The 23,005-nt window shown below is 51.8% G+C and overlaps 1 protein-coding gene across 2 annotated transcripts in view; it reads left to right on the top strand.

The window, feature by feature from the left end:
• Positions 1 to 23,005, top strand: part of ZNF423 (zinc finger protein 423) — a 300,257-nt gene that overhangs the window by 11,224 nt on the left and 266,028 nt on the right. The window contains exon 1 of one of the 2 annotated variants that reach the window (XM_081032157.1): positions 14,632 to 14,670. The exons of the other annotated variant lie outside the window; for it this stretch is intronic. The gene's annotated coding sequence lies outside the window, so the exon portion shown is untranslated. Of the gene's footprint in view, positions 1 to 14,631; positions 14,671 to 23,005 lie in introns of those variants that run through there. 2 annotated transcript variants of the gene reach the window in all.

Genomic DNA, 23,005 nt, shown 5'->3' with positions numbered 1-23,005 from the left:
TGTGTCATGTGCCTTTTGGGTTGTCCATATTCACATGTTAAAAAAAATGGCTTTTACTTCCTAAAAATAAAGGAAAATGTAATCCCTTCCGTCCCCAGAGATAAGCACTGTTATCCAGTTATCTTTCCTTCCAGACCTTTTCTGTGGTGCGTTTACACAAAAACATATGTGTATATACCCATCCATGCATAATTTTCAACCTAGATAGGATCATATACTGCTTGACTACACTTTCTGTTGTTTCCTCTTTTCACGTGGCACTGAGTTTGCAATCTTGGTTGCATGCTATTGTCATCTTTGGCACTTAAAGAAGGAGCATGACCCGGGCCCCACCACAGACCAAATAATCTGGAGTCTTTGAGGATGAGGCCCCGCTTAGTTTTTGTTTTGTTTTGTTTTTTAAAGCTTCCAGGGTACTTCCAGCGGGCACCAGAATGAAGGACCATTAGTCTAGGAGGTACCATCATGTCGTGTTAGAGACCTACTAGTCCACTTCAACGACCACTCTGCTCTAGAATGGATGTACGTCCTAGAGTTGATTTGCAGCCCTCTACTGATGGACGTTCACTTGTTTCCAGTGTTTTTATTGTTGTAACAGTGATGCAGTGAACATCGTCGTTTATAAATTATTGTGTTTCTTAGGCTAGATTCCTAGAAGTGGAATTGTTAGGTCAAAGGGTAGTCACTTGAAAATTTTGATAGATATTTCCAGATTGCCTTCCACAAAGGGTGTGCCAATTTACCCATTAGTAATAATTGTGTGCACGCATGTTTCTCCTAATCCTTGCCCCCATAGGATGTGTTCTTTTTTTCCCTTTCTTCCTTGTCCCCCTTCTCTTCCTCCTCTCCTTCCTCTTCTCCTTCCCCCTCTTTTTATTTTTGTCAGTCTGATGGGCAAGAAATAGCTCATTGTTTTAATTCGTACTTCTCTGATTCCTGGTGAAGTTAACCATTTTCCTTATGTTTATAGACCATTTTGATATATTTAGGAAGGGGCATTGCACTGAATGTGGAGCTTGGGGTTTGGGCATTTCTTTCCCTCAGCTAGTTCTTTAGTCATGTCCCTTCCTTCCTTCCTTCCTTCCTTCCTTCCTTCCTTCCTTCCTTCCTTCCTTCCTTCCTTCCTTCCTTCCTTCCATTTATTCATCCATCCATCCATCCATCCATCCATCCATCCATCCATCCATCCAACCATCCATCCATCCTTCCTCCTTTTTCTTCCCTCCCTTCTTCTCTCCCTCCTTTCCTCCCTCCCTCTCTCTTCCCCCCTCACCTGTAAGTCTATGTTCAGAATACAGCACCAGAAAAAAAACAAAAACCTTAGCTTTTAACCTGTCACCTCCTGGGGCGACCCTACCCTCTGGGAGGTGCCAGGTTGTGAATGAGGCCCCAGCACCTTCATGTCCATTCTCCCCACCTCACCAAGGGCAGCTGCCCCTTTCAAGGGGCACACTGGCCAGACACAGGGAAGGGGAATTGTGGGAGCGCATATGCCCCAGAATGGGTGTACATGTGTATGCCTGTGTGTTTATGTTGCACAAACGTGTCTGCAGGAGTCTGCGTGCCTGTGGTGTGTGCATGTGTGTGAGTCTGTGTGCATGCCTGTACTATCTTGAGGTCTATGGGTGTACATGTATGCATGCGTGTGTACATGTGCGTGTGTGTGTGCCAGCTTTCCGGGGCAAGAGACCCTTGTCATTGCTTGCATGCTTCAGCCTAGCAGTACTGGGGCAGAGGAAAGGCACGTGGCTGGTAGACGTCGATCCACTCCCTCGGATATTTTTGGGATGCCTACTATGTGCATGCACTATGTGGGACCTGATCTTGCAAAAAGACAGAAGCAAGTCCTTTCTCCGTGCTAAGATTCCTTTTACCAGATTCCTTTTACAGCCATCGTTGTGAGGGTGGGAAATGAGTGTTTCCCAAAATGCATTCCAGGAGTTTGCTGTTCCACCAAAAGAGTAAACAAAATGTTTTCTGTGGCCAAACACATCTGGCAAACAGTGTGTGAAGCAGAGTTAAAAGTTTTTCATTTTCATGGCTTCTCAGGGCATCACAAATGCTAATGTGGGACTCTCTCAGAGGTGTTCATACAGGTTTCCCCCAAATCCCAAGGTAGAGCATTCCTGTGAAACCTCTAGTAAGCCAAAATGCCATAAAGCGAAGAAGCAATTACTACTAATTTATATGTAAAGATTTCTGAGCATTCCCAGAACTCAAAAATACCCTACCAAATCCTACCAAATGTGCTTTCTGTAACTACAGCCAGTTCTACGCTAAGCGGAACGCCCTTACGAGCTCTCTTAGGCTTTTCTGATACCTTAGTACATCTTGCTAATTTTGCACAAAATAAGTCGAGGAAAAGAAGCCCAGATGCTCACAGACAAGTTCAAAGCTATGGGGCTTGATGCTGAGCTGCTGAGTGTGGTTCCGGGGAAGAAGCTTGGCCGCTGGGCTACCCTCGCTGTCCCGTCGTTCGTCCCCCCGCCCCCAAGTTAGCTGCAAATCAAACTCTGCACCCTGTTTTCACTCTTTGCCTTTTTTTGTAATAGTGAAAATCCTCTTTGGATTTTTTTCAGTTATCGAAAATAGGGACTAATGTGTTAAAAAACAGGTACTAATTTCGTAAAGTGAAGTGTGATAACGTGAACTTTGAGACAGTGTGGGAAACCTGTAGTTTTTGATTTCCAAACCTGTTTGATCACTTGTTATGGAATTCTCTTATGTGGGTACAGGTTGGGTTTCTAGGCTTTTAAGCTTTAGTAGCATGACCTGTTTGTTCATTCATTGCTTTATTTGTTCATCTCATACGCGTTTATTGAGCACCTACTCTGTGTGGGGCACTGTTCATGGTGCTGAATCCACAACAGCAAACAGGCGAAGTTTATTTTCATGGGAGCATGTATCTACAAGTACATAAGTCAATAATACAATTTCTGGGAAACAAAGCAGGTCCTGGGATAGGCAGGGAGTGGTGGCGGAGGCTGTCCAGACAGAGCCATCCAGGAGGTGACACTTGAGTCCGAAGTGATGAGGGGATTATGAGGGGAGCTGGAGCTGGAAGCCTTTGTGATTGGTGATTTGAAGGGGTTGAGGGGTGTGGGAGGTGGGGTCCTCCCCTGGGCCTCTCCCTCCCACTCTGGGAGGACCTCACCGCACCCTGCTGGTCCAGCCCTTTGGTTTCTAGGGCACAGTCCAGGCCTCAGAGAGAGGCTTCTCTGGGTGGTGAATCAGTTGGATGGGGCTTTTTCTGGACGAGGGCAGCTTCCCAATCATGCCCCAGCAGCTGCGGTGGTACTCCTCGCCCTGCCCAAACCATGCAGTCTTATCTCACTGTAACCCCGTGTGTCACCACCGAGGGCTCAGGGGATGGTCCCTCCTGTGCAGACCGGCTGTGAGCACCGCCCGGCAGAGCCCCTGCCTGTTTTGTTCACTGCTGTGTCCCCAGTACCTGGCACTGGACCCACATTCCCACCCCCATCTGACAGATGGCTAAACGAGGCCAAGAGGCTCCCACAGCCCATTCCCTCAGAGGCCCAGCCCAGAATCAGTCCTTTTCCAAGCCAGGGCGGTGACCCCAGGCTGGTGAGATAGGGGACAGCAGAGATTTCCAGGACTGTAGTGGGTCTGGGGGCCTCTAGGGCCCTCCTGAGTATGGTTTGGGCCCTGGGAAATGAGGGCAGAGGGATGGAGAAATGGTGGGGACAGGCGAAGAGGTCCGGGGTGGGAGAGCCAGGAGATGGGATTAGGTAGGAGTCAGGAATTGGGCTGGGGAGGGGGTGTAGGGGAACGAATTCAGGGCTTGGCCCTCAGGATCCAGGACCCCTTTGAGGTAGCCGTCCTGGGAACTTGTCAGGCCAGCCCCCGCCTGGGAAGGCTCCATGGCTGCAGTGCAATAACTCCAATAACTCGGGCCTGGATTTAGGCATAAAGCGGAGGCCAGCTGGGAAGGCGCGGGCTGTGGCGCTGGTTCACGCCTCCCGCCGGGTGGGGCTTGGGCTTATTCTGTTCCACGGGCCTCGCCTCTCTGAGTCTGGGGCTGGCTGGCCCAGCCGGCCCCCCCAGGACTCTAGAGTCCCAGGCCTGGAACTGGGAGCAGGGCAGTCCGAGGTGGGAGGAGGCAGTGTAAGTGTGGAGCCTACAGCTGGTGGCCTCTGGTGGGTGAGCGGAGGCCCCGCACCTGCCAGATGTGCACCTTGGGGGAGCCCTCTGGGGCCCTCAGCTTTGGGGTGGGGCTGAGAATAGCGGGGTGGGGGGACTATCCCTGGGTGTATGATAAAAAAATACATGTCACTGACTGTTCTGAGTACTTCACACTCATTCATTCATTTAAGCTTCACAGGAGCCCAGTGAGGCAGGTCTTGTGATTATCCCTGGTTTATAGAGGGGGAAACTGAGGCACAGGGTGGCAAATTAAATTGCCCAGTGTCCCACAACTAGGCCTGGACAGGATTTGCAGGCAGGCACTCGGGCCCCAGAGCCTTGCTGGGCCACTGCGTGGTGGCCAGGCGTGCGTGTGGGGGGGCATACGGGCTTGGGGGTGTCGTTTTGAGTGCATTTGTGTGTGGTCAAGAAATTACAGACAGAAGATTTGCAAACAGATCTGAGTCATGATTCTCGGTTGGCCATTTAAAGTTCACTCACTCATTCATTCCTTCCCAGGACGCATCTTTCTGACTCTGCGTTGGGTCTTGTGTTATTGCTGGGTGCACAGTGATGAGTGAAGAGGGCCGGGTCCCCACCTGCGGGGAGCCCACAATTTAGTTGGGGGCAGGGTAGCAAGACTGACAAGAAAGTGTAAACAGTTACACCAAAAGTCGTTCTTCATGGAGACACTGCTCTGGCTCATCAGCCTCGGACAGCATTGTCCTGGGAAGGCATTTCGGAGGAGGCAACGTGTCAGCTGGCCTGGCTGGATGAGGGAACTGCAGAGGGAGGTGATGGTCTCCCTTCGGTGCTGAACTCATTGCCAGGGCTGCCTCCCCCTGCCCTGGGCCCCGCCCTGCGTGGGGAGAAGGGCGAAGGAAAGGCCATGGTCCCTGCCCGCGAGGACCTGATGACACAGAATCTGGGGGAATGTGGAGTGTCTGTGTCTGGAAGGGCAGGGACAAGCGCGCCAGGCTCTTCTGGAAGGGCTGGAGCCCCGAAGACAGTGGAAAAGGTTGTTGGGGATGGGCCTTGGATGACCCCAGAGATTTGCACAACCTCTGTGCCCGGCGTGCTTCCAGAGGTTCTGACGGGCTGGGCAATAGGTGTCAGGGGTCCCTCCTCACTGCCAGATGAGAAAGGGAGTTCTAGGGGAGCCCATTGCCCTGCCCCACTCACACAGCACACATGCAGCAGAGGGGCCAGCCGGCACTCAGGCTGCTCATTCCCAGGGCCCCCACGTCCCATAAATAGGGGTCCTGACCTATGTGCACCGTTAGGGTTGGAGGTGGAGGGGAGCTTCTGGTGCTCTGTCATTGTGACCAAAGTCCCTGAGCTGCCACCATCCCCGCGACCTCCAGCCAGGCCAGTCAGAGAGCGGCTGTCCCCGTGTGCCCGCTGTGTCCGCATTTCAGTCTGAACTGGGTATCTGACGGGCTTTATTCTGAAATTCCTGTCTTCCCTGGCTCACAGTACCCACTGCCCACGCTTGCCTGGGGTATGCAAGGTCTGTCATGGGTTCTGAGTCTCAGGTGGGTTCCCGACTTGGATGTGTGGGCTGAGCCTGGGCCTGTCCACTCCCTGCCTTCTTTCTGGGAGGAGGGTTCCACATCTGCTCGTGTCCGTGGACACAGGTTGGGCCTGGGCCACAGGGCATTTGTTCATTGATAATATTTATGGAGGCTGACTGTGTGCCCAGTGCATGCTGAGTGCTTTATACACATTTTCTCATGAATCCCCTCAACAGCCCTGTGAGCTTGGTACCATGGTGTTTGCCATCTTGCAAGTGAGGAAACTTGGAGGGTCAGCCTGAGGCCGAAGGCCACAGGTCACAGCTGAGCTGCCTGACACGCGGGTGCGTGCAGCGAGTCATGCCCAGGGCCACCTTCTGCACGCCTGGTGAGAGCGGCCCCCTCCCCCAGGAGCCATGCTGGGCGAGGACAGACCCATAAACAGCCATGAACTCTAGGCTGGTAACATCTCGTTCCCCCTGAGGACCCAGCTGATGGCCAAGTCCACACGCCCTGGTCCCGCCTCCCTGCCTCGGCCTGCTCCTGAAGTTCACTTGGAGAAGCAGCTTAGACAGGTTGGGGGTGGGAGGATGACGCCAGATCCTTGGGACATTTAGGGTGGGTGGTGGACAGGGCTGTACCTGCTTCCTGGTTTCTTGGGAACTGCACGCCCAGCCAGGCCAGCCCTCAGTGCTGCTCCGTGGGAGGTGGGAGATGCTGGCTTGCTGTATTTAGGGAGGGAGTCCTCCCTTCTGTGCCCCTACCCCCACCCCCAGGCCCCAAGAGTCCAGCTGGCTCAGCCCACGAATCTTGGATGTGGTGGTTGGGGGTGGGTGGCCATGCTGAGGGACTCATAGATTTAAAGGGCCCTGTCTCTGCGCCTCTGTCTGTCTCCACACAAACCGCCCCTTGGGCCCAAGGCCTGTGAGCCTGCATCCTTCCCCTCTGCGCTTTCCCGGAGCCTGAGCCTGAACCCCAGGGCGCATGGCCTTCTGGGCCCAGTTTCCTGCCTGCCCTTCCGTGTGCCCGTGCCCGTCCTGGCTGAGAGGCCGGGAGCAGTTCCTCCTCTCCTCCCCCTGCAGTCCCTCTCCCTGGGCACCGACCCTCTGCATTCCCTGCCCTCCACCCCCTCCTGCGCGGCTTCCTGGAACCCAGGGACCCTGGAGGTTTCTGGACCATATCGAGTTGCCTGGGTGGTTCTTTCCTTTTTTTTTGGGCCATGCAGGGTGGGGGAGCTGGGAGAGGAGCTGATAATTGGGCCAGGGCCAGCCAGGGGTGGGGGCTGACCACCAGCCCCTGGCTCCCTGGGTGGAACTGTAGCCCGCCAGCCCCTGCCCTGAACAGTTGGGGCCTGGCTTCCCCTCCTGGTAAGGAGCAGCCTTGTTTGGCATTTCCTGCCTCCCTCCCTTTCGTTTTATACCCATCTCCCCAAGGACACCCCTGGGGGGACGTGGGGCCCACTTTAACCATTCTCCCTGGTGACTGGGGCCTGACTTGGCCTGGCACCACCACAGTCGTGCTGAGCCTGGGCCCAGGATGGGTCAGCTAGATTGCCTCTCCCCACCCCACTCAGGCTGCACCTCCTGGCTGGACAGCTGGGCCAAGCGGGGCCCATCTCTAGGTCTGAGCCAGAGGGTGATGCTGACTGAGAGGGCCCCTCACAGAGCCCTTGGGGGGGTTTGGAGGGGAGTGAGGCTCTGCAAGAGGCTGAGGGGTTCGGGGAAACTGGGGCTCCCAAGTTCAGGGGGTGGGAGAAAGAGAAGGACCAGCCTTCTGGGGGCAGCCAGGTTAAGGCCCCCATGGAGTTACTTCTGAAGTGATTTTGAGAAACCCCAAGTCCTGCACTGCTCTGCCCTGGCCCCCGAAGGCTCACTGCACACATGGTTTTGCTTTTCCAGGCATCCTCCCCTGGTCCCCTCCCTCTGGGTGCCTTCTGAGCTCCTTGGGCCCCTCCCCCAGTCCTCCTGGGCCCCCTCCTTCCTCCTTGACCCACTTTAGTCCCCTGTTGCTGGGGGAGGGGAGCGCACAGCCGGCGGCTCTGATCCTGGCTGCCTCCCCCAGCATCCCTTGAGGCGGGCTCTGGATGGAGCCAGCAGGCTGAGCGGCCTGGCCCCAGGGATTGGCACACGGCGTGCTCCGAGTGGCAGCCTCCCTGCCCCCTCCATGGACAGACAGTTCTGGACAGCTGCCCCTGTCCTGGCCCCTGGGAGGCCCTGCCAGGGCCAGGCTCCGATTTCCCCCAGCCCCAGGGAGCTGTGGCTCCAGAGGTCCCTCCTACCACCACCTCCTTGGCGAGTACTGGCACTTCTTCCCAGAGGGGCCTCGGGCAGGGCCAGGCCTCCACCGTTCTTCCCCTAAATCCCTGCTCGGGAGACCAGAGCTCAGGGCAAGTTCTGTGCCTACAGTCAGTCTCTGTAAGCGGAGGAAACCCAGCAGCCCTGTCTGGGCAATGAGGGGTTGGACCAGCTGACCTTTATTGAGCACTTACTGAGTTCCAGGGACTCACCGAGCACTTACACGTATGATCCCATTGCATTGTCCGGGTATCTGACGGCACACGAAGGGACAGTCCCTCTCTTGGGGGCACACGGGCTGGCTTGGTGAGATGCTGTGCTTTGCTCTTACATTCTCGAGTGCATCCTGATGCTGAGGCTGTGAACTCTTCTGGGGGTACCGCACGGCCCCTTCAGGACTTGAGATCCTTTCCTGGGGTCCTATCTGATGCTCGCCACTGTGTCCCACCACTGTGTCCTCCTCTGGTGTTGCCTGGGTCCCCAAACCTACCCCTGCCCTGCAGAAGGCGGTGGGAAGTACCCAGCTGGGCACTCACCCCATCCTGAGTTCTGGTCCTGGGGTCCAGGCCTGGCCCCGTGTGAGCACCTCCAGGCACAGGATGTGTCCCGGCTTCCAGCACTGCCAACTGTAGGGGCCTCGAGCCAGCAGGCATTTCCGTGGGCCTCCCTGCAGGCCCACTGGCCCAGCCCTCCAGATCCGCCTGCACAGTCTCCCCCTCCTCCCTTCTGACACCCCCGCCAAAAACAAATGTAAAAAACAGGGCGGTGGATCCTGAGGGGGCCGTGCAAATTTGGGAACCCTTGCTTCCCCAGTGTCTGCATTTTCTATCTTTTCCACCTTGAGTCTTGACATCTGTCTGTCCTCTGGGAACCTTTTCATGTCACCATTGTCTTGCTGAATAAAAGGGGGGCTAGGCTTTGGGAGCAAAGTCAGGACATCTCTTCTTATTTGCCTAATTTCGTCACTCAAATGTATCTTGTGATTAAACATTTTCTTAGCGCTTGGTCAGGGCCCAGCCGCGTTCCTTGTTTTAAACCTTGGCAAGTGAATTTAACAGCCCTGTTTGTATTAGCTGGAGATTTCATTTGCATAGTGATTGTTCTTATGAAACAAAATAATCGCTTGCAGTTTATGAAACTGTATCAATACGGTGTGGAGCTGCGGGCATGTGCAGGCCTTTCCTCCCTCGTGGAAATCTGTCCTGTTCAGGAGAAAACTCTGGCTCAGGGAACAGCCAAGTGTGGTGGTTTTTCTCAGTGGACAGGTTCCATTCCTGGGCCGTGGGTGTTACCTGACAGGGGAGCTTGTGTAGGCAGATAAACACGCCTGCATATGTGAACCCCATTGCAGTTGTCCCATGTGAGGTCAGGGGCGGGAGGGGTCGCCCGGTCCCTGCGAGGTGAGCGCAGGAAACCTGCAGACCGACGCGTGTGCTTCTCTCTGTTGCTCCTCCAGCCTGTTCCATTACGGTTGCAAACTGGTGGCCCAAGGCTCAGCGTTGCCCACAGATGTGTTTTGGTTGGGTTGTGCTGTGTTTAAAAGAAATAAACCAACATTTAAAAATCTGGAGCTTTCACAGAAAACATTCATTCAGAGTTCTTCTCTTTCATAACAAATGGGCAGATCTGGGACTGCTAGGATTCTGATCCTGCCTGGCAACAGTCCTGCTGCGGGGTGGGGTGGGGGATGGAGGCTGCTTCTGCAGGTGGGGTGTATTTGTCACGGTCCCTCTGCACAAGCCGCTGAATGACAGGCCTACCCAGCCCTGGGGAGCTGCGATCCTGATTGTTGCCTATTCACCCAGTGTCCTGCAGGCTTGACGCCCTCTGGGTGCCCTGGTCTGAGCAGTTATGAGACGTCAGCTCAGGCCATGCCTGTTTGAGGAGCTTCCCCTGGGCCTGCTGGCTCTTCCTGAGGGGCTGTGGGTGCCAGGCTTCCTGATGTCCCTCCTGGCTGGGGCGGAGATGTAGGAACAGAGGCTCTTGGGGAGACCACACCCTTATTTTCAGGAGCTTGTTCTGCTCAGAACACCTCTGGCCCCTTCCTTAGCGGCTCCCTTTAGAGCCCTCTGCCTCCAGAAGACAGGCGTTTCATGATCTCAGACTGTTTTGTAGACTCAAGTGGCATCGCCCAGCTTGGTCAGCAGGCTTGGCTGGAATAACGTTTTAGCTTATTGGAATACACTTTAAATTTAGTTGTGTTGGGTGGGCCCCGAATGGTACCTACCCAGTAAGGGAATAGGTCGAGCAAGGATCCAGGCCCAAGTTTCCTTAACTCTTTACTACTGGACGGTGTCATTAAGCATACCTTTTTCTCCCCTTCTCTCCCTCCGCTAATCTTTATGGTTTGTCTTTTGGTTGTTTGACTGCTCTTGGATTTGGCGCTAAGGAATGGTGCCTGCCCCACACCCTCGGACACCTGGCTTCGGCAGCCAGTGCCCTCTGGTATTTGGTTGCTTTTCTGGAGCCTCAGCTTTGTAGGAGGAAAAGTCAGAAGCAATAGCGCAAGTGGGTGAAACTGATGAATTGTGGCAAGGCCTTCCGTCTGCAGGGCTCTGCGCCATGGCCTGCGTGTCTCGGGCATCCCTGAGGAAAGCAGGTCCTGTGGATCCCATGTGCCCCAGGCCTTCGTCGTAGACAGCCCTGGTGGGAAGCCTCACTCAGGGCTCTGTGCCCTTTATGTGGTGGTCTCATGTAGTCCTCACAACAGCTCTAAGTGGTAGTTACATTATGCCCATTTTGTAGATAGGGACACTGAGGCTCTGAAGCCACGGTCACGCAGCTGGTGAATGGAGGAGTCGGGATTGAACTCAGGCCTCCTGGCTCTGGAGCCTACCCTCCTCGTTGTGACTTAGGGAAACTGCCCCCACCTTCTAGAGGAAAAAGATGGAAAAAGATAAAACGAGCAAAGCGCTATTTTATTGTGACCTGTACCCTCTACATATTAGAGCAGGTATGTGGGACTCAGGCACTCGGAAGCTTTCTTAACTTGAGTGGTGATGGTGTCATTAAGCATAATTTTTCTCCCCTTCTGTCCCTCCCCTAATCTTTATGGTTTGTCTTTTGGTTGGTTGACAGCTCTGGACAGGACTCCCGCCCCGCCCCTCCTAGATCCTGAGTTTGTGAAATTCCCCTGGGAGAGGATTGCATCTCTGACCTGTTGGGGCTCCTCTTGGCAGGGAGTGGTATAGAGGAACACAAAGTCTCTTCTAGAAGAAGGAAGAGAAAGCAGTTAGGCCAGACATTCAGTGTTGATAGAACTGGCTGCTGACAAGGGAGTGTATCAGTTGGGGTGCTTTGGGCTGCCAGGTATATAATCCAAGTTCAAAACGGCTTGAGCATAGGGAGTTGTATTATCTCATAGGATGAGAAGCCTGGAGGGAATGTGGCTGCAGAGTTCTTAGTGGGGCAGTGAGCACTGTCTGCAGGGACCCAGGTGTCTTCTGTCTTTCTGCTCTGCGTTGCTCAATGCATTGCCTCTTGCCCTCAGATTTGTCTCGTCATGGTGAAAAAATGGCTGTTGTGATACCGGCCATCACACCCCCACACATCAATGTCTAAAGACCAGGGGAGAGAAACGCCCTGATACAGGACTGTCTTTTGTCCTAAATGGCCCTGCAGTCCCTCCCTTGTGTCTTGTTGATGAGAATTGCATCTCTTGCACAATTTAGACCAATCGTGGCCCAGGATACGGAGCATTGTCCTGCGGCTCTAGAGAACCCAGCCTCCCTTGGATGTAGTGGCCTCTGGGGATATCTGGACAACATTTGAGTTGGGTCAGCAAGAAAGAAATGGGTGGAAATGCTGCTGGGGAGGTACCCAGTGCTGTCTGGGGACAAGCAGACTGTAAAAGGCCTGTGCCAGGGCTTGCACGTCTTCAGTGCAGGCTTCTGGGACACTTTTCTTGTCTCATTCTGGCTATCCCCCACATCCTAACTTTCTAGTCTCACTTTTTCGTCACCTCCTGTTCCAGGACTGCACTGTTCCTTTGCATCTTTTCCCCTCTGACTCAGTCTCTCTTCCCCCTTTGCTGCCTGGCTGACTCCTCATCCTTTTGGACTCAGGTTCAGTGTCACCTTTCCTGGCCACCTTTCCCCCAAAGAGGGCCTGCTGCTTGCTGTTAGCCTCTCTCTCTCTCTGTTACAGTAGTGATTCTCGGTAGGAATTGATTTATGTGTCTTTGTTTACAGCCTTCCTTCTGCATTGGACTCTCAGCTCTATCTGGACAGAGACTGGGTTTGACTTGTCCACCCCTTGTCCTAGGGCTTCAGGAGAGAGGCCAGACGGGAGGAGGAGGGATTCAGGAAGCACGTGACATGGAGTAGGCATTCAGTGAAGACTGACTAGTATTAGAAGGACCTGCTGTCGCCAGGCCGTTCCTGAGCTCCTTGTCTCCTTCCTCTGCCTCTTCTGCTTCTGTCTGCCTATCCCTGGAACCCCAGTTCCCTTCTGTGCTCCTTGCTCTTTGAGGAAGAGGAGAGGCAAAAGGAAGAGCGCTGTCCCCATGAGCCCGTGGACCTGTTTTCTCTAAGGGCTACGTAGTTCTGCACAACAGTCTGCGTCTGGAGATTAGGCGCCTGTGGGGCTGGTGGCCAAGGATGGCAGCCGTGGGTCGGCCTCGCCGGCTGCTGGGCCTGGTGGCTGAAGCCCGTGGGCAGCACGGATGCACTCCCGGACGTCTGGACCTGACCCTTGCCCACATGGTCATGTCACTTTCACTGCCGAGGATGCCATCCGCCCATGACACAGTGGGGTCTGCCCATCTCAGGGGTGTCAGCCCATCCCACTCCTGGAAGGGCAGCTCAGCTCCCAGTCTTGCTGCTGTCAGATTGTAAGTCTGACGTGGGAGCCAACTGGTCATTCTAGACACACGAAGGTGGAGATTTGTTCAAAGACAATGGATCTGAATACTTTTGAGGAATTCCTTGACCAGAGTAGTCAGATGGACTGTTGACAAGGGCAGGTGCAGTGGACGCTGGGACATGCCCACACGAGGTGGACGCTGCCACATTGTCACCGTGGGTTAGGGGCAGGAGAGGAAAGGGCAGGCGTAGGCCAGGTTGGGCAGCGCGGAGGGTGCGTGGGGTCCCAGAAGGAGTGGGGGGATTGGGCCGGGAGGTGAGCAGAACCAGATTGGGTGAGCTTGCCGCAAAGCTCTTCCTAATTTGGGTCCTCCGGCTGCCAGAAAACGTTGCTCTGCAGACCTCGGCATAGAGAAGGAACGTCCGTGGCTCTGCAGACCTCGTCTCCGTAGCTGGCTGTATGACAAATGACGGCCTTGCTTTGTGCACAGGCGGGACTGTGGCTTGTGTTCATGGGCCATGCGGGCCTCGCCTGGTTCCCGGCGCTCACCCCTGGGACCGTTGGGGAAGGCGTTGGCTGCAGTATGAGCCTAATGAGCAAAGTGTTAGGTGTTGGGGCCGTGGGTTCCCCACCAGGCCTCAGTCTCCCCGCGGCCCCCAAAGTGGAGCCATTGAAACTGGCAGAGGCTTTCCTAGCTCCTGCTGCTGCTGTTCGGGCCCTCGCTTATGTTCCTTTTCTCTTTCAGTGGGAAGTGTCGGTGTGAATAATTATATATATTTTCACAAACTCGAACTATGCTTCATTGAAACTTCTATAAACATGTCTGTATAATTCTAATTAACTGCTCACATAAAGCCATCAGAAAGTTACATGGGGAAGCTCATTTGCCAGACTGTTGCCTAAAAGCCAAGGAAAATATTATGTTCTTCCAACAAACGGACTATTCATGTAGACTGTTCCCAAGATAAACAGGAGGTATTTGAGGACAAGTGAGATTTTAAGCAGTGATGGCCGAGCTCCTTGTAAGTGGTATTCACCAGAGTGTTGGCAGGGTGGGTGGCTTGATTGAGTGATAAATGCTCCTCAAGAAAAATGCCCCAGACTTGGAATGTGGGGTCAGGACCCTGGAGGTGGGCCATGTCCTGGTGCTCTTGTTAATGTCCGTGGGCAGGAGGCCACTCTGAATTAGTGGAAAGTCTGAATGAGAGAAGAGGCAGCCGCTTTCTGGTCAGCAGTTTGTACTTGGGTTACCAAGAGTGTGTGGACAGAAGAGATTCTTGGAGCTGCTTTAACAAGTGGGTAAGAGTTGTTTCACACCATCCATCCATCCATCCATCCATCCATCCATCCATCCATCCAGTCAATTCTTTCTGAGCACCTGATAAGTGCCAGAGTAAGAGCTCTGAGTGTGACAGTGAATGAAATGGCTGGAACCCACGTTCTGGTTGTTGGGGGTGGTGGGGGGGCGACCTGTGTCTTAGCAGGGCTGAGAGACAATGAAGGAGGAGATGTGGGGAGCTGTGCTGGGAAGGTACAGTTTTAGACTGGGTCGGGCAAGGCCTCCCTGAGGAGGCGACGTGGAGTGAAGATGTGAAGGACGTGATGGGAACAGCACGTGCAAAGGCCCTGAGCAGAAAACTGCCTGCCTGTTAGAGCGGAGCAGGTGATGGGGAGAAGTGGGGATGATGTCCCATAGCTGATGGGAGGGGAGGGAAACGTAATCAACTTTTATCCTATGCAAGAAGATGCTTCTGAGCTGCTTGGCAGTTAACTTTTTGTTTCCTTTACAGAATGAAAAAGGCGTTAACATTTTACAACACGCGCTCCATTGCAGATGATGAGAATAATAGACAAAACTAGAGAGAATAAGAATGCCCCCGAACCGCACTGTTACATTTGGGGAACCCTCTCTTCAGGTGCCTTCATTTTATCATCTCGTCCGCTTTCCTTCCCGTAGAGAGACGCTCAGTCCAGCCCCTATTTGAGTATCATAGGTGACTAACGTGGGTGTGGAAGGTTAAGGAAGTTTGGTTGTGCCCTTGAAAAACTAGAAATTGGAGTCCAGGTAGTTTTGGAAAGTTGTTGACAACTGAAAAAACTGTTGAAAAGTGTGCCCCTGGAGGGCTGGTGGTTTTGTGTAGACAACATTCTGTGGTAACAGCAAAACTTCCTATGCCCCGAGGCGCTAGGTAGTCTTCAGTCAATTCTCTTATTTTTCCACTTTTTTGTTACTGTGGTAAAGTACACATAAGTTAAAGTTTACTGTCATAACCATTTTTTAGTATACAGGTCAGTGGCATTAAGTGCACTTATATTGTTGTACAATTGCCACCACCATCTGTCTCCACAGCTTTTCTCATCTTGTGAAAGCCAAACTCTGTCCCCACCCCCTACCCCCCCAACCCCTGGCAACCACCATTCTACTTCCTGTCTCTCCAGATTTGATACTGTAAATCTCTCACAGGACTGGAATCACACAGTATTTGTCCATTTGTGACTGGCTTATTTCACTTAGTATCATGTCCTCAAGTTTCATCCATGTCCTAGCATGTTACTGAATTTATTTTGTTTTTAAGGCTGAGTAATATTCCGCTGTACGCATACACCACGTTGTTCCTCCATTCATTGATGGACACTTGTGTGTGTTTCCATCTCTTGGCTCCTGTGAAGAACGCCGCTATGAACACGGGTACACAAATATCTCTTTAGGACCCTGCTTGCAATTTTTTTGAGTATATATATGCAGAAGTGGAACTGCTGGATCAAATAGTAGTTCTAGTTTGAATTTTTTGAGGTGCTGCCATACTGTTTTCTGTCGTGGCCGCACCATTGTATGTTCCCACCAAGAGTGCACGAGGGTTCCAATTTCTCCACACCCTCGCAGATACTTGCTATGCTCGATTGGTTTTTTTCAATAATTCTCACCCTACAGGATGTAAGGTGGTATCTGTTTGTGGTTTTGATGGGCATTTCCCTAATGATTGGTGACGTGGAGCATCTTTTCACGTACTTATCGGCCATTTGTATGTCCTCTTTGAAGAAGTAGCTCTTCACGTCCTTTGCCCATTTTCGCATTGGGTGGTTTGTTGTTTTGGTTGTTGAGTTTTAGGAGTTCTCCGTATATTCTGGAAATACCATGTGCACATATTTTCTCCTGTTCTGTGTCAGTTCTCTTTTACGCTCCCAATAGTCGTATGACGTTGGTGCCAATGTCATCATGGACAGGAAACCTAGATTCAGGTAATCAGCTTCCCCCAAATCACACAGATACTCAGGGACAGAGCTGACAGTGGGACCTCGGCATTTGAATCTCGATTCTGGGCAGGAGTTTAGGTTTAAGATGCCATGAAGCCATGCTCATGAAAACCCGCGTGAGGGCATTCGGTGAATCCTCATGCCCATGAACCTGACTCCTTCTCCGTCCCTCAGTGCTTGCGTGTAACCTCTGCAGCTGGCGGCTGAGATGTGTGCCTCTCTGATGTGCTGTCAGGAAAGGCTCTTGGGAGGTGGTCTTGGTCCTCTGGGCTGGATGGCCACAAGGCGTCCTGGTCAGCTAAGTCCCCGGCATGTGGCAGCCCTTTTCAGTAAGCAGGCATTTTTATTATTAGCAAATTCTTCCAAACCCTTGTTGGGCCTTAGAAAAGGGACACTTGGAACTGCCTACGTCTTATAGGGCTGGATGGATTAGCCCTGGATATTAGGGTCTGTTTTCGGTTGCTTCATTCATTCACTCCCTCATTCATTCATGTCAAAGTGTGATTTTTCCTGCAAGGAGATTCCCCTGGTCTCAAGTTTCCGGAGGCACCCAGTACAATCTAGATTCCAATTAGCTTAATTGCTTTATGTTAGACTTCTTAGAAAAGATTTTTTTTTTTCTCCTGCTGATGGCTGTGGTTCCAGGAATGTCTACCCCCACCATCTTCCTTCCTGCTTCTTCCCAATTTGTTTCTTTCAACTTTATTTCTCCAGGACTTCAGTCTTGTTAGTTTTGGTGCTGTTGCATGAGTTTATGTTGGGGTGGCCAAAGCTGGGTGGAGAAGACATAACATTTAAATATACATGTATACTGTGTGTGCGCGTGTGTGCACGTGTGTGTATTTACATATATCTTTTTCAATAGAAAATTTCATTTTAGGTTGTGTGTGCATGTTTCAGTAAAAGAACTGGACCCAGAAATCTACCCTGAGTTTTGACCCTGTCCCTCTTCCTTTTACCATCAACACCAGATTTTTTTAAAAAGTACTTTTGAACAACCAGAGGAAACAGTTACATCCTGATTGACACACAGGATGTCGGGGCTGCATTCTTGCTGTTAAGTGATCAGGATTTCAGCCAAGGGAATATAATGAAATCCACATAAAAATTTATTTACCTAATGAAAATCCTGGAGTAATGCATAAGTGGTTCTCTGATAATAAAATGCAAATCTAAAACTATAGCCAGGAGGACAATAATCTTCATTAAACGTATTGTCTAGAGGAAGCCCCTGACATCCACTTAACAGTGATTTGATTTGTTTTGTAATTTCCACGTAATATTTAAACTTTATTTCAAGCCTTAAAAACCCGCCCACGAGCTTCTTTCCCGTCCGGGAGGAGGGCAGCTGCCGGTGGGTGAGGGTGCCAGCCTGGCAGAGTCTCAGAAGCTCTGCTGCAGGACACCCTAGAAGGGTGTCCTTTTCCAGGCAGCTGCAGCCTGCCGGAAAGGTGGGGTCCAGGAAGAGAAAGCAAGGGGTCAGGTTTCCTTCTGTGCGGGAGACCCAGAAAAGCTCCAGTCCTGGGGGAAGCCATGAGCTCTGAGGGCTAGAAGGGCTTGGAGAGGGGCAGTGGCCTGCCTGGGTTTGCCTGCTGCTCTGGCCCAGGGCTTCCGTCTCCTAGAAATCCGACCAGGGCTGAGGACTGGACAGCTGCTCTCCCATCACTCAAGTGCCACACGGGCGTTGCTGCAGGTGCCCCCCTGACCTTTAGGATGGGAGTGGCTGGCCCTTGGAAGCAGCTGGGTGTGCTTCGGAAGCAGCTCACCTGGCTTGGAAACCTGGATCGGCCACTTGTAGGCAGAGTGACAGTGGGAGTGGCCTCTCCCCTAGTAAGGCTTAGGGTCCTCCCCTGGGAAAAGGAGCTCGAATCTCTGCCTGCAGGACCCTGAGGGATCAGGTGAAGGAGCCTGTGTCCGACCGATTACGGTGCCTCATTTTGGGCTCAGAGCCCCTTGGGGAGCTTGGAAGCAAGATAGGGGAGACTTTGTGTCTGGGGCCTTTTGCCCAATTTGAAACTGATGATCCAGCGCTGGATAAGAAAAATGTGCCTTTGGCATTTTTCATTTTTGACAATCACAAAGCCCCAAAGAAACAGCAGATGAAGGCTGTTGTGTGTATGTGTGGTTTCCCTGCACACACCGGGCTAGTGACACTACCCTAACTTTCTTTTTGTTTCCTCCTGCTCTTTTTTTCTATCGAGTTGCAACTTCTTCTTTCCTTGGGAATGTTGCAGTGTTTTGAAATGTATTAAAATGAAAAGAAGAAGATAACAAATCCCTCATAATCTCGACCAGAATCTCCCTCCGAAGGCAGCCCAGGACTGTGGAGAAGAATGTAAGAGCTGGGAGCTTCCCTGCCGTGTGACCTTGTCCTTGCAGAGCCTCAGTTTCCTTGCCCAGGATGCAGCATTAACACGGTTTTTCTGCGCAGGAGTGGAGATTAAACAAGATAATGTGTGTAAAGTGCTTGGCAGAGCGCTGGCACTTAGTCAGCGCTTGATAAATGGGAAGTGCTTTGTTGTCGTAGGAGAAAAGGTTGCGCTGAACAGAGGCCCATGAAATGGAGAAGTGAGGCTGTTATTCAGGTGTTGATGCCAGTCTGCCGGCAGGCCAGCCAGCCATAATGCCCCGAGCTTCCATCCAAGGGCCGGCTCAGGTTTCTGCAGGCCCATTAGCGACGCTAGTCAGAGCTTGGAGCCTCTTAAGTTCAAGGTCGATCGCAGGCCTGGTCCCGTCATAGGCCTCTGTGCTTTGCCCAGAGTCATTAGTCACCAGGGTGGTCTGATGGGAGAGTGGGGATGACTCAGTGCCGCCTAACCTGACTTCTGGGCCACACCCCAGGGCAAGGTCGTGTTGGCAGAAGGGCCACCGTATCTATCACCAAGAGGGGTTAAAGATCCATTCACATATTTGGAGACGCGGTTAAATTTTGGCTCTGCAGATCACTAGCTGGACAAGTCATTGAACCAATCTGAGTCTCAGTTTTCTCATCTGTTCAATGGGGTTAGCAGTAGCATCTTGGAAGGTGAGACTGAACATGCACAGTAGCCTGCAGTTAGCAATCCTGTTATTATTATTGTCCCAAGAACACTTCCTGGAGAAGGAGGGATCTGACTCTATATATGGAGAAATATGTGGACGGATGAGAAGAAGGGAGAGCCAGCGGCATTGGGCAGAGCGATGGCAGTGGGGGAGGCAGGGCGATGGAAGTGCTGGAAGAGCTCAGCTCGCACCCTCAGTGTGGTCTCGTCCCTTCTGGCCCAGCTGGCGGCCTTGCAATGGGACATGCACTTGCAGGAGGGCTGAAGAGGGAGCAGCATCTCCTCGGCCTACAGTAATGTGTCTTCAAAAATTCCTGCAGGGGTGACTCATGCAAACAAGTGACCTTTTAGCTCCAATGTGCCCACAGTTTCGTGGATCGGTCCCCGCCCCCTGCCAGGACCCCAGAGTTTCTGCTCATGCCCTCGTTGGAAGTGATTCCCCAGTGAGCCAGTCAGGGACTGCTGGGGCCCTCTTTGCTCTTCTTTCCGCTTTCCCAGCTCTACCCCCAGTAGGACAGGGATGTTTGATTTTCTCCATGGAACCATCTCTCGGGGAGGGAGAAACCATCCCAGGGCACTTGGGGCGTCCTCCAGAGGCCCTTTTGTTGGTGTCAAAGCAGACCTCACAGCTGGCCTTTGAGGCAGCTTCCAAGGCTGCAGAGGGCCCGAGGCTGTGGGGGCTGTGATACCCTGCGGCCGGGGGAGGCCACAAAGGAGCCTGAGTGACAGCCAGACGAGGTCTTCCCACACCGGGAAGCAGAGAGAGGGAAAGAGAGAGCAGCAGGGGCAGGGGGGCTGCCAGCCAGGGACAAAGACAGAACCAGAGAGAAACAAAGGAAGAGAGAGAACCCCTCTGTTACAACCTGTGGTTTAAAGAACACTGTGCTTGGTTCGCTTCCTCACAATGCTTTAGGATGAAACTCTCAGCTTATCCAATAAAAATCCCCAACAAAATCCAGGACCTGTCACCTTGCAAGCTGCACCCCAAGGCCAGGTGCTGACACCCTTGTCCTATGTCCAGTTCTGGGCTGGAAGCTTCCCCCACCCCATGCATGGAATGAATTTGAAACAAGAATCAGAGGCAATCAGCTGCTGCCAGATTTCGAAGCAAACATTTTTCTTTCTGGATTTAAATAATTGCATTGCATCCCCAGCTCTGCTTCTCCTCTAAAACCAGCCCCAAATGACATTTGGCAGGCTAACCATGGTCTGTTTTTCTCCCTCTCCGCCCTGTGGGGCTTTCTCAGAATATTTTCCTCAACGTCTGGGTAGCTGGCTTTTAAACCTGTTCATTTTTCTTTTTTTTGGGGGGGTTCAGGTCTCAAATTTTATTCAATTTAAATTTTATTCCATTTCAGGCTATAAAATCTGCAAAAGTGGCTTTGAAAGTGAACAGGTTTTGGCGTGCTGGAAATAGGTTACCTCCAATGCAAATAAAAGAGTCTAGCTTCCGAGGAGAACAAGGCTCCAAGGGTTGGGAAAAGGCGTGGAACGGTTAGAGACTGTGGCATAGAAACGGTCAGAGACCAATTTAAAAGCACATATATTTTAAATGAAACATTTTGTGGACATATGGAACCAATAGCTTTGCCAAGAGCTCAATTTTGGGGATCAAGTCTTAAGAGCTAAACTTCAATCTGACTACACAAGGTGATTTCTAGCAGACAAATGAAAGCTCCTTTATGCTTTCTAGTCTAAGGGGACTCTTAATACATTTTAAAATTATTTGGCGTTTTGAATTAATTTTCTTAGAATGAAACGAGATTCTTAAATTGGGATCTTGTAGAGAAAAGACAGCCAGATAATTAGTGAGCTGGTCTCCTTTCCTGACACACGGATGAGGGGGGGGTTGAACTCCAAGCAAGGTGCACGCAAAAGCTATTTTAGAGCAAAAATTTCAAAGTAAGCAACACCATCTGTTCTTTAATTATTTCTCCTTATAAAAAAAAGTCACTAAATTTATTTGGGTTACTTAGTTGGAAAGAAATGTCTTTAAGACACTCAAAACCAGAGCTATTGAAGGCAGATCATCAGCTCTTGTTTGCTAGGTATCCAAGAACTGAAAATAGTAAAGGCATTTGAGAATTGACTTCCTTTTGCAATGCAGCTTGTTCTCAGGCCAGGCATGGTTATCCGCCACCCGGAGACAGTCCTCTGTTGCTCGTGTTTAGGGACAGGCACTGTGAGATTGAGGTCTAACAGGACAATCAGGGTAGGTGAAGTGTAAAACTTCACCTTTCCATCAGCTGATGGAGGTCTGCCCCCCTCCCAGAGTGGGGTTTGGCCACTGGGAGTCCCTGCCCCTTCCAGAGTTCCATCCATCAATACATTCATCCATCCCATTTATCCATCCATTCATTTATCCATCCATGCATCCATTTATCCGTCCACCCATCCATCCATCCACCCATCATCCATCCATCCATCCATCCATCCATCCATCCATCCATCCATCCATCCATCCATCCATCGTTCCGTCCGTCCATCCATCCATCAATCCATCCATTTATCTATCTATCCCAGGTATCTATCCATCCATTTATCCATCCATCATCCATCCATCCATCCATCCATCCATCCATCCATCCATCCATCCATCCATCGTTCTGTCCGTCCATCTATCCATCCCACTTATCCATCCATCCATCCATCCATCCACCCATCATCCATCCATGCATCCATCCACCCATCATCCATCCATCCATCCATCCACCCATCATCCATCCACCCATCCATCCATCATCCATCCATCCATCCATCCATCCATCCATCCATCCATCCATCGTTCTGTCCGTTCATCTATCCATCCCACTTATCCATCCATCCATTCATCCATCCACGCATCATCCATCCATCCATCCATCCATCCATCCATCCATCCATCCACCCATCGTCCATCCACCCATCATCCATCCATCCACCTATCCATCCATCCATCATCCATCCATCCACCTATCCATCCACCCATCATCCATCCATCCATCTATCCCTCTCCACCTCCACCCAGCATATAGTTTTTGAGGGCTTACTATGAGCTGGGCACAATGTTAGGACCTGTCCTCATGGAGTGTACAGTCTCACGGAGAGATGCCAGTCTTATGGAAATGCACAGATGAGCCTATGATTACCAACAACAAGGTGCGCCCTCCGGAGTGTAGACCAGCCTGCGCAGTAGAGCTCTTGGCGATGAAGGGCGTGTAGTGTATCTGAGCTGCCCAGTAGCCACTAGGCACATGTGGCTGTGGAGCACTTGAAATGTGGCTGGTGTGACTGAGGAGCTATTATACCAGTTTACATTTTATCTCATTTTAAATAATTTTAATTGAAATAGCCACAGGAGGCTGTGATTCGTGGACTGGACAGCACAGGAGCCACACCGGCACCCCCTGGGAACTTGTTAGTAATGTAGCTTCCCGGGTTCCATCCCACACCTGCTGAACTGGAAGTCTCTGTGAGTGGAGCCCACTCTAGTGCCTCCAGGGGACTTTCATGCAGCCTTGCTGCAGGGGAAAGGTAGGTCGTGGGTGTGATGCGATCACGTGACTCACTGGGTGGTGGCTGTGGTGCTTCTAGGAGTAGGGCAGCGGGATCTCGAATTAACAGAAGGCTTCCCAGGAAAAGGGGTGGTAGAGCCAAGACTGAACTGTGGGTAACTTGGTGAAGATAGTGGGCCTGCGTGGGGGAGGGTGTGGGTGGTGGTGGTGCACAGCTCACCACGCCCAGAAGGGTTTGGCCCGTTTGGTGAACTCTGGAAAGGCCTGTGTATTGGAGCACAGGCAACTGAGGTTTAGAGAGGTTGGCACAGAAGACGCGAACTGCCGGCTGTGTGATGCTGGACTAGTGACTTAACCTCTCTGAGCCTTGATAGCATGGAGATAACCATACTTTGCTACTTTCTTATCTGATAGAGTCAAATGACAGATGGATTAAAGCTCATGTACAGAGCACATGTGTA

Source organism: Rhinolophus hipposideros, assembly GCF_964194185.1.
Source record: "Rhinolophus hipposideros genome assembly, chromosome: 21".
Lineage (NCBI taxonomy): Eukaryota > Metazoa > Chordata > Mammalia > Chiroptera > Rhinolophidae > Rhinolophus > Rhinolophus hipposideros.
This window is presented reverse-complemented; position numbering and strand designations above follow the sequence as displayed.